The sequence below is a fragment of the Danio aesculapii genome, chromosome 3, assembly GCF_903798145.1.
Source record: "Danio aesculapii chromosome 3, fDanAes4.1, whole genome shotgun sequence".
Lineage (NCBI taxonomy): Eukaryota > Metazoa > Chordata > Actinopteri > Cypriniformes > Danionidae > Danio > Danio aesculapii.
Window position 1 is genome coordinate 32,465,049 of NC_079437.1, and position 12,510 is coordinate 32,477,558.

Here is a 12,510-nt window from a genome sequence, read left to right on the forward strand (position 1 = left end):
TAAAGGCCATTGTGTAAATTTTTGACAATCTCAAATACCTTACTGGGGCACATTTTTTCATACGTGCCATTTCTCGTAAAATCCAACAGAGGCCACTGTGTACATTTATAGCCTTTAAAACCAGTCATCCCAAAATTTAATCGTTTGTTTAATTGTTTGTTTAATTGTTAATTGTAACACCATGGACTTGTCAACGCTTCATAATTTTACTGCAGACCGGTAGGTTTCTAGGTGACCAATCAACCGTTTTCTCAGAGGATGACAAACTGACAAATCAATTTTATTTATGGAGATTTTTATTTTATTTTGATTTCTAGGGAAAATTACAAAGCACTGCAGTGTTTGGGTGTTCTAGGTTTGTCTGAGATAATTAGTCTACCGAAATGTGTATATTCCATACAAAGTATGAAGCTGATCGGTCAGTTCTTGTTTTTGCGGTGCGGGCAGTATTCATTCAATTCAGTGCATCTAGAAGACAAGAGCGCGTCACGCAGCATGCGCGTGCAAGCCACACACCTCCATTGGAAATAAGATTGTTCAGACTCGGATAACAAAAAAGTGGAAAGAATTTATGATTTCTTGTGTGGCCCGGTACCAATTGATCCACGGACCGGTAGGTACGGGGCCTGGTGTTTGAGGACCACTGATCTAAATGTCTTTCTGGTGCTCGTGCATGGGAGAAGCCGGTCGGCTTGTCGTAATATAATATATCAGCTTGACTTCATCTGACCAACTCCCTTCTATAAACCCAACCAATAGTGTTTTCGATAGCAAACTAGATGAGAAAAAAACACCATGGTTACATGCTTCTACCACAGTATCACCCTGCTCTCTATTTTAGGTTTTTCTTCACCTGGTTTTAGGAACAGTCCTGCACCAGACTCAAACTCCAATCTAATCAGCTCCGCACTTATGTCCAGAACATTTAATGTTGAACTACCAAGTAAATCAGTCATGCTGTAAAAGCCGTCCATACAAAGATAAGTGGTACCGCCCCATAGAGTTCATTTTACACACAAAATGTAGCCATTATGTACTGTACCTCGAGGTATATATTTCTCAGTTCTTATAAATGCATCCCTGGGCACATTTTCCCAATGAGCTTGTGTTGCATTAAAATGTGTTTGGGTCATTGTATATCAGTCTTTAATGATCTGACACAGCTGGCAATATTTTTACGAGATTATAAATTATTGTAACAATAAAAGACAGATTTATGTGAGCTTGCTAAATAATCATAGAAATATAAAACTGTCATTATTTTTTGCCGTTGCGCTGAATAAGATCAAAATTAAATGTACAGTACACAAAAGCAGCTAGAACACATGAACTAATCTAAATCTAACATGTTTTTAAAATGTTAACAGGCTTTCCTTCATTTTTCTTTTAACTAGAGGATTCAGAGTATGGTGCTTGTGGCTGCGGAGGTCTGGAATATATATTAGCTGTGAAATCATTTAGTAAAATGTAAGTGCGGTGGGTCTTTGAGTAATTGTATACTGATGGTCCACCTCCAGCGTGAAATTTTTAATTCCCCCCTCATTCCATCATGCACACAGACAGACAGAGCACTCAGAGAAATCACATAAACAATTCATATGTGTGTTCACTTTACATTAATTGTTTGATTTTATTGGACCTGTCAGGTTTATCATATCATATCGTCCCATTTTATCCATTACTGCAAAGCTGCACACAACAGAGGAATACAGTCTGGATTAGGATGTCACTGGTCTCTGCGATGTATGCAAAAACATGAAAGACATGTAGGTTTGAAACATGAGAAAGCACTTTTCATTAAACTCCAAGCTCTTCCCTATCTCTAGACTATATTTAAAGGAACAGTTCACCCCCCTTCCCAAATGGTCCCACAATCTACTTAAGCTCAAGCCAACTTTGTTCAAGAAAACGTTCTTACTTACAAACACACATTTGATTTATATGAAGCTATATTCTACCTCATTTAGCTTTGTAATTGCAGTGAATGGTACCCAAGCTTTTGAAGCAGCAAAAAGCACATTCATCTATCAAAAGAGTACCCATATGACTCAAGTGGGTCAGTCAGTGTTTTGATGTGAATCAATGAGATTTTAAAAGAAAAATAATCATATTCACATCTTCATTAACCATTACCAACTTCTTTCAGTAATTTGGAGGAAGTGGGTCAGTAAATATCTTTTAAAGTGATTCAAAGGTTTATATGTGACCCTGGACAACAAAATTATATTTATGTTAAAGGTATATTTTTGGCAATAGCTTATGAACTGCCAATTACTCATATATTTTATGTGGCAGATGCCCTTCCATCCGCAACCCAGCACTGAGAGTACACTCACCTGTAGTTCAAGGCAGCTGTACCTAGTGCGAGTATGCCCTCATACACTATGGCCAATTTAGACTGTGGGGGAAACCGGAGCAGCTAGAGGAAACCCACAGGATTATGGGGAGAACATGCAAACCCCACAGAGAAATGCTAAGTGCTAACCACTCTGTTTGAGTCACAATTATTGATTTTTTCTTTCATGCCAAAAATTTGAATATCCTAACAAATGATAAATCAATTGAAAGAAATAGAAGAAAGAATTGTTTTGATTCAATTTCATAACTTTATATTTAAATGTAATAATTTGATGGGGACACCAAAAAGGCACAACCAAGTGGCAACATCCCGCTCTCCCTTGTGAAGCCAATATGAAATTAACTGAAACTGCAATTCATCGACTCGCCTTTGGGGGCTGGCTCCAGGAACTCCAGATGTTCACTGACTGCAATGTTAAATTGGTCAATTTTACAGCTGATAAAAACATCTTTACAGTCTGGTACGAAGAAAGACTTTGGTTCATATAGCTAATATTACCCTTCTTGACAACTGTGAGGGGGGTGAACTTTTTTAGAACTCACCTGTTTCATTTTTATTAAGTTATATTAAGTCGGCATAATTAAGGGCGTGGCCACTTGAGTAACAGCTAGGTCTCGCTGGTCACTGTCATAATCACCTCAGCTGATTCCATCTGATTAGCTGCTGAACTCGTCATTGTATTTTTGTTTTGTTTTTTGTGTCTTTACACAGTCAATAACCTTTTGGAATCATTTCATACAAAAGAAATCACAAACCATTCAACTGGCCTCCATTATCCAGGTGAGTGCAATTCTTATATACTTATATACCATTTCTATAAACATATTTGCTTTATTTAAGATACTTTATCATTCATAATTTTCTTTAGAACTGTAATGCACCCCAGAATCTGACACATTCTATAGCTGTAGGCTCTAGAACAGTCATCTGAAACTTTGTCATACAGTGTTATGCCTGGATTTCATAAATACTCTTACATTTACTAACACAGACTATATTTGAAAGTAAGTAGCATTTTCCTATAGTAGAAAAAGTCATAAGAACATTGTTTCATGGCTTTAATGTATAACAACAGTGTTTTTAAAAGTCTAAACACTTTATTTATATAGTGTACAACCAAGCACATTTGGTCAGAACACAAACAAGTTGCAGGTAGTGAAGTACTAAGTGTTTCTTTCAAAGAAATGCCCATCTAAGCAAAATGCTACCAGGCATCTGTAGCCACTGACTGCCTCTTGGCCCTATTTTGGTAACCTCTTGGTCGATGCGATGACGCGCAAACAAAATGGCGACTATTGACCAGGCCTACTTGTAGCTTCATTTGCTCTTTTCAGAAACCTATGGGTGACATCACGGATACTACGTCCATATATTTTACTGTCTATGAGCACAACTAGTCTTCGACTTCTTTATCCGCATATCTCAAAATAACATTTTAACCCTTCACCTCTTTCCTGCAGATCATGGCATCTTGATGCTCTCTTTAGAATGAAATTTGTCCTAAAAAAACTAACCATGCACGAGACATGTATATAACTTTCCCCCTTTATGCTATTAAGGTTTGCAGAGCTAATCCAGATGTTTTTCCATTCCCTGCACCAAAACTGCTTATAGGTGAACAAGATAAATATGCCACTGATTGCAAGAAACAATAGGTGCAGCAAAGCTATCATGACTTTATTTGACATGCAGCGCTGGAGAACAACCTGAAATCACCTCCAGCTACTAGTGAGAAAACAAAACAAACAACAAAAAACTGTGTCTCATCCACACACTCACATGGCATGGTCAAGTACACAACCCTTCCCACCTTTTCCTTCAAATTTGGTTTTCTCTCTCGCTCTGTTTCTCCCAACAGCCGGAGGGGGGTAAGCAGGCAGACAGAGCCCATTAACGCTGGCCGTTAAATAATGACAGAGACCCGGCGCCGCGGCTGGCACACTGTCAAAGTGAGGAGAGAAGGCCAGAGCAGCTTGTTTAATTTACCTCCACCCATCTGTCTCCCGCTGCACAGCCTATGAGCAAGAGTCACTCGCTTCCTCGTCCACTGTTCCTACATCAGAGACATGCCTAAAAGGAAAAACGTCCAACCCTGTTGCAATTATATGTCGTAAATGCCAAGTTTTGGTATATATATCAAGCAAAAACACAAAGCGACTGTGTCACGGGCTGTGAGCGCATGTTTCTCTTGAAATCATTCCGCTCATTTGAAGCGAGCGTGTCCTCGGATCTCATTGCCCAAGGCTTCACATGATGCCCCTCATCAGGCAACGGTTCAAAACAAAAAAAAATGTTGCCTAGCTGAAAAGCATGTTTTTACAAAGGAAATCGTGACTGACAGGAAATAAACACACCTACTTCCTGCTTCTCTTTCTAAAGGTTTAGTCATCAATGTCTTGTCTTTGTCTGTTTTAGTAACACTGCAGGCATGTGAGCAAAGCCTGGGTGGCCTTTTCATACAAACACACAAGTGGATGGGCAGACTGAACATCTTTAATACATTTAACAGGGCGCAAAACATGAAAGCAAGCCGGAAAAATGACATATTTTCAAAATCAAGCACTCAGGGGAGTGGGGACTATTTTGATTAATTGGACTAAAAAGGGCCTTGATTAATAATTGGGCTGGTTTTTGACTCTTCTTCTTGAGGAAATTCATACAGGAAGTGCTCTTGATCAAAATATGCCAGATAAAGTGTGAACAAATAGGGGCTGGAGATGAAAATCTGACACCATTTGAAAACAATATTTAAGGCCAAAAAGTTGAAGAAAACAGCATGAGATTCAACTCAACAGCCAAACACATTATCGGAATGCAGCAGTGGTGCTTTAAGCCCAAGTACAAGACAAGTGGAGCATATGTACAACACATTTGGTGATAAATTCTTAATGAGTACTACATTATAATACACTTCATTGAACATGTATTATCATTAAATTTAAAGATCAATTCTATCTTTTGGAAAGACACCATATACTGTATAACTGCAGGATAACTACATTTATATACAGCCAACCATTTACACAACTCCTTAACGTTTGTGATTTTTGACTGTAATGTAATAATGTGCACCTTTTGTTAAACTGAAATAACTCTAAAGATAAATATTGTGAAAAACACTATGAATGTAAACTTAAATTTAATTAAATATTTAAGTACTGTATGCATTCACACACATTTTTCATCTTACAGTTTATTCATCTTCCTTTGGCTTAGTCTCTTTATTCATCAGATGCCCTTCCAGTTGCAACCCGGTACTGGAAAACACCTATACACACTCATTCACACTCAAACTCTATCGCCAATTTAGTCCATTCAGTTCACCTATACCACATGTCTTTGGACCGTGGAGGAAACCGGAGCACCCGGAGGAAACCCACACAAACATGGGGAGAACATGCAAACTCCACACAGAAATGCCAACTGACCCAGCCGGGACTCGAACCAGCAACCTTCTTGCTGTGAGGCTAACTTGCAGTGCTAACCACTGAGCCACCGTGTCACCCTAAACAACACTAAATAAATTTTCTGAAAATGTGTACTACCTCCTATTAAAACAGCAGGTAGCATATTCAAATAAATGTTTATGAGTGTAAGTGTGAAGGAATTTAAAGATAACCACAATTCTAGACATGCAGAACATTTGCAAACTTTGCATGTGCCAAACTATTGTGTTCACACATGCTACACTGAAAAAAAAAATGTGTTTCTTATTTCAAGTCTTGTCAAGTCTTGTTTCTAGTTCAAATATCTAAAAATTCTTAAATTAAAAAGAATTTTCTAGACAGGTAAGAAATATTGGTTGTTTTTAGAAGTAACATGTCAAAATTAAGTGAGTTTTCCCAGAAGAATAATCTGCTAATGAGGCATGCAAAACAATCTAGTGTTTGCTTTTAAATCAGATTATTTTGTTTACACCATTGGCAGATGGCTTTGCTTGTTTTAAGGGAAATCTGACTTAATTATGACTTATTATTTCTGAAAACAAGAGACTATTTTTGGCTTGTCTAGAAAATGTTATTTGGTTTAAGAATTTTCAAATATTTGGACTAGAAACAAGACAAAACATCTAAATTTAATACAATAAAAACTATTTTTTGCAGTGTATCAAATGGAGTGTACTTTGAAAGGCTGTGTATTTGACTCTGTATATACATCAAACAGGCATATGGGCTTTAAGGGGTTTATCATGTAAACTGTTAAACCACTAAAGCTAAATTGCTAATTGAAGCAGTGAAATGGAAATAAAAATATTTAATATTCAAAAATATTTAAAGAAATGTTGAAATAAAAATGCTGACTATCACAATTCACACCCTCAAACATTATTTAGGTGAAGACTTTTACCACAGCTTTGAGAAAAGTAAACTTGCAACATACATATTTACTTTATGCAATCCATCATACCAGTACTACACTGTAAAACCCTATAGTCAACTTTATCAAATTAAATGATTGTAAGTAAATTCTACTCATTTGAAAAGTTTTGAACTCAGTGTTAAGGCAATGAGTTAATTAAATACCTCATTACTTGAATGGAGTAAGTTAACAGTACTCATATAGATTAGTTTAACTCAAATGGTTTGTAGCAATCGGTTTCCTCAAACAATTTAAGTTGCCTTAACTTATTGAGTTTTACAGTACTTAGTTGGTTTGAGTTCTCCCATTCATGTAATTTTTTCTTATTTGCTATTCCCTCTTAATTGACTGAAAAAAAAAAGAAATTGGGTAGTTTCAGAAATGCTGAATCCAGTCAGTAAATGATGAAAGAATCTACATAAACACATAAAGATACAGCCTAAGGTGGAGGGGTGCTGCTGTACAGGTGGCCTATTTATCAAACACAGTGAAAGTCACATCGACTTTGAAAAAAGAGTGGTGAAAACATCCCATTTCAAGAAAGGTCAGCATTTTCATCGTCCTTACATGACACAAATTATCTGCAAGCCTAGTAAAAAAAAAACCACTTTATTCGCCAATCCTATTCTCATTTTCTCTACCACAGTGCAACGAATTGGAGGCAGGTCTAAAGGGCGTCAGTGCAGCTACCTGAATGAGACCAAAAAAGGATGAAAAATTGTGACCATATGGAAGGCTAAATGACACTGTTGCCAAATCACTGTAGAGCATGGTGTTCAGGACGGAAAAACTGACTGAGCCAAACATCTCCACTACTTCTAGGAATTCTGTCTGGTAAAACTACAGGGGGAAAAAATGAATACAAAAATAACAATAAAAAAGACTGAAGTAAACAACTGTCAGATTTTGCATGTCACATCAGTTTTAAACCATCTCAATCTTTGCTGTTCATGTCGTAACGCTCACGGCAAATTTTGTCATATGACCTCTTTATTTACGATTACGGAGAGCAGAGCCGTTTATTTACAGCTGCACTTTTCTGACTGAAAAAAAATGAATGTCAAAAGATCAATATAGAATTTGAGTGACATCATGTGAGAGAGCATGAGAATATTTAATAATGAGTAATAATGCCAACGGGTTTAAAAATGAAACCACACATTTCACAGAGAAAATAGTTTGAGCAATAGTTTAAATAGTTTGCAAATGATTGCTCTAGCTGACTATATATTATGAAATATACTTTTATTTTATGTGTTTGAATGTATTCAGTATGTCACTATATCAACAGTCAACAACATCTCTTACTCATTTTCAATAAAAGGGTTCAACGCTACACTTGATCGGGCCAGTGGTTTTGATTTTTATCTGCCCTGCCAAAATTTTCACTGGCTCCACCAAAAAATAAATAAATTCAAAAGTTAATAGCTATTTCTTAGCCACATATTTTAAATAATATTAAATATTAAATATTATTAAATATTTTAAAAAATGTTATTAAATGTATAACAAGCAAAATTCAAAGTGTTATACAAACAAAAAGAGCAGTATAGAAAATGTGCAGGTATTTTATTGCAGTTCTAAATTATTTTATAAAAGGTGATTGACTTGCCAAACTAACGACAAACTGTGTAAAACATCACTTTTTTTTTTTCATCAAGTTGTACCCACGTAAATATCTGCTTCCAAGACGTTTTCTTTTAGCCTCATAATTTGATGTTGCCGTCTCTTTGCTGTACATGTTGTTACCAAGGGTCCGTTCTTCGTACCTTGCTTAAATGATCTAAGATGATTTGACAGATCCTGGATCTTTTAATCTTGATAACTGATCTCTGGCTAATTTGGTTTGGCAAATAATGATCTGAGATCGCTGCATGTGTTGTGAAGGACAGATCTATCGATCCTAGAAATCATGATCAGCAATGCAAAAATTGGCTGATGGTACAGCAGCGTCATGACATCATCTGATTAATATTTTATTATCCATGTGAGCAAAATGACATAAAATTCGTAGTAAACGGTTTGTAAAATATGAGATGCAGTAACTTTCTACATTTGTTGTGGGCTGCAGGCTTTACACTTTAATGTGTCAAGAGGAGTTTAGAGCTATTTATTTAATGTTACATTTAAAAGGAATTTTCTTTATTATAGTAGCCTATTCAAGTTTCTTAATCGGTGTAGGGAACAACTGGCTGTTTAAAATAATTTTGCATCAAAAAAGCTTTAATATCAGCAAAGGTGTCTGCAATTTTTGCAAAGCATCAAATTACTGTCATATTAACTGTCAAAACATGTGCATGACGCATAAATTATTATTCCTTTAAAAAAACTGTTGAATATTGTGCATGTTTGTTATCATACACAAATTTTACTAAAGCTAGTATCTTAAAATTGTACGCATTTTGTATCCATACAAATTAATGTACTTTTTGAACTCCTTGGAGAAAACGACCCCGTGATAGTCTTTATACTTTTATTTCGGTGCAGATTGCATACGTTTTATTAAATAAAACTTTTAAAAACTATTTTACTATATTTTCCAAGTGTATATAACTAATACTCTAAGCAAATATCAGAATTCAGTACATACTTTCAGTATTACCTTTAATCCTGTTTATTTGAAATAAGCCTGCTCCCGAGCAGGTTTCAGTTACCAGACTTGTTGCTATGATGACAACAACACTCGGATGTGTTTTAAAGAACAAATTAATCCTGGATAGTGTCAAGTCGTCAATAACCAAATCCAGCTAATAGAGTAATCCATGTACGAAGAACGGACCTCTGGTTACAGAAAAAACAATGTGCTCACAACATCCAATCAGATAAGAGGAACCGAAAAGCAATTTGGTGTTTACGACATCACAGAGAAGGTAGCATTTAAAGGCTTAAAAGCATAAGCTGTTTCTCGATTGAAAGACTGTATTTGCACGCAGTTGACAAGTCGCAGGAAAATTAAACTTTAGTGACAAGGCAGCACTGGCCCAATTGGGCCAGTAACAATTCTGTTTACTGTCCCAAGCGTCTCTCACACTGGGCCCGGGCCATCAGGCAGTCCTTATTTTTGAGCCCTGATTAATGATCATCATTTAATTTAAAAAAAAAAAAAAACTTTTGAAAGAGAAGAACTCTTCTTTTTTTCTCCATTAAATGTCATCTCTATTTGCATGATGATTGAAAGCCCAAACACACACAACATCAAATATGGGAAATGTCATTTGTTCGTGTGTTCATCTGGGTTTTCAAGAGAAAACAAGACAGAAAATGAAAAAAGTCAAACAAAAATGGAAAGCCACAAGACATCAACACATCATCATAGCTTTGTAGTCATATACAGTATATATATATATATATATATATATATATATATATATATATATATATATATATATATATATATATATATATATATATATATATATATATATATATATATATATATATATATATATATATATATATATATATATATATATATATAACTCTCCAGATTACTTTGATTTATATGGTTTACTTTTAACATCTACCCAGTATATAGTACCCATATAGACAATCTTCAATTGTGCTTCAAATATGAGCACAAGTTTTATGGATTTGGAATAACTTGAGAGTGAGTAACTGATGACAGAATGTTCATTTCTGAGGGAACAATCTCTTTAAAGACAGGGAGCCAAAATGAATAATCCTCTGTTCCATCAATTTACAATATTGCGGACAATTTGAAATGACTAATGAGAAAGTACGCTAAAATCCATCTAGTGGAGAAAGAGAGAGGGAGGGAGATAAAAAAACAGAACTACAGAGGGGCGTGACAACTTCCAGCAGTGCAAAAAAAAAGCAGATTTCTGAAAAAAGAAGAAGAAAAAAAAAACTGCAAGGATGACTTTATTGGATAGCACCGATTCAGTCAGCTTTGTGTTCCCTCCCTGCTATTTTGGTACGACAGAGAACATTAGAGAGCCTGACGGAAGATTTGAGGCACGCGCAGCAGGAGGTGATATGGTGAGCATGCACACGCTTTCATAAGCAGAAAAATCTAAATGTCAAGCTTTGTGGCATATGTCTCTGCAGACAACGGGCATGAAAGTGGCAGCGCTATGAGGAAGCAAATATCGTACCCATTCCTCTTTCTATTGCAGACAGATGGTCGAAGAACTTCCCATTTAACAGCGAAAACAGAACTAACCCAAAACATATCGCTTCTTTCACCATATTCTGTATGGTTTCCATGTATCACAAATGTGACTCATTTTATCTTCACTGCTGCACTTCATAGTGCGCTATAAAACTAACATTCGGTCATCATTAACATCTCCCCCTCATATTGTTCTAAAGAACTTTTGGCTTCTTTATAAGATAAAACAGATACTGACATCATAACAGGCTCAGACTCATAATGACATTTACTTTGTATTAGACTGGGAGTTTATTCCAAAGGGAACTGATTCAGAGGCATTGAGAATCGAAAGTCCAAAAATTGGGAATCGACTCTTCTTTAAAAGTCTTTTAAAAAGACTTAATTCGATAATAATCAAAAGTCAGATATCTCTCTGCATCTGCAAATATTCTCTCCAGAACAGTTTGCTTATGAACTGGTTCAAATACCAATTTCAGCAGTTCTTTTATTGACCTTATTCTTGAATGCAGAAGTGTGCTCATTTTTTGTGATTGTTTTAGAACTTCCAATTTAATTACCTATGGGAGAAATGACTAGGAATAATAAATGGACGAAAACGGTCAAACTACTTTCTCTACAAACTCAAGTGTTTCTTCTCTCAAGTGTTTGCATGACTATACCGACAAAGCAGAACAATATAATAAGAAAATATCAGTTTGCAACATCAAGCAGCATAACAAGTTGATTTTAACGTCTAAACATTAATAGTGTGACAGGTGTGAAGATGCAAGATGTGCTGCACCTGAAACTACGGATAATGGAAGCCTGTGCTGGCATTTCTCCTGTGGTGTTGCTATCAGTGTGTGAAGAGTGGAAGAAGAGGGTTGCATTGACAATCCAACACAATGGGCAGGACATTGAACACATTTTATAAGAGGTCAGAAACTTGTAAGTAACTCATGAAAGAATAAAGTTAATTTAAAACCAAGCACACCATTGTTTTTCTTGTGAAATTATGAATAAATGTCAGTATTGACGTCAATATGTTGGTTTAAGATGTTGCCTTGACGCTTGATGTTGTTCAATTTCCAACATAACCTAAAATCAACAAAATATCAACGTCATTTCATGTCATTATTGGACGTGAAAATAACATTGTCCTTAGACACTGGCAACCTAAATCTAACCTAATATTAACGTCTTATTGCATTGTGTGTCTGCTGGGATGTGCTTGATCGCGCTTCTTATTTTATCTTATTAAATACTGGCAGGGTTTGGGAAAAAAGAATCCAAAGAAAATGTAACAATTGTGAGGAACAGATTCTCAGGAATAGAAATCTGAATACAGTACGCTCCAAACAGCCCTAAAGGTAGATCAAACGCTAAGAATATGCGAAAAGTCAATATTCCTGATTGAGTTCATGAACATAATCATATTTTTCTGCATAGTTGCCACATAGAATATACACACGTATTATTGGACTCCCACCTCACTGTAAACAAATAGTGCCATCACACATATGAGTTTTCATATGCACAAATGTCATTATGCCACCTAAGGCTTGTGCTCTATAGTGAACATGCTCAGGACAGTTTATTGAGGTTGTAAACTAAATAAAGTTCAATTTTATGTTAGATTCATAAGACCTCAACATATACCGCCTGGAGCAATGGGTAT

At 35.8% G+C, this 12,510-nt stretch overlaps 1 protein-coding gene across 2 annotated transcripts in view; it reads right to left on the reverse strand.

Annotated features, from left to right (window-relative positions):
- rarab (retinoic acid receptor, alpha b) overlaps positions 1–12,510 on the reverse strand; it is a 207,892-nt gene that overhangs the window by 178,926 nt on the left and 16,456 nt on the right. The window lies entirely within an intron of this gene.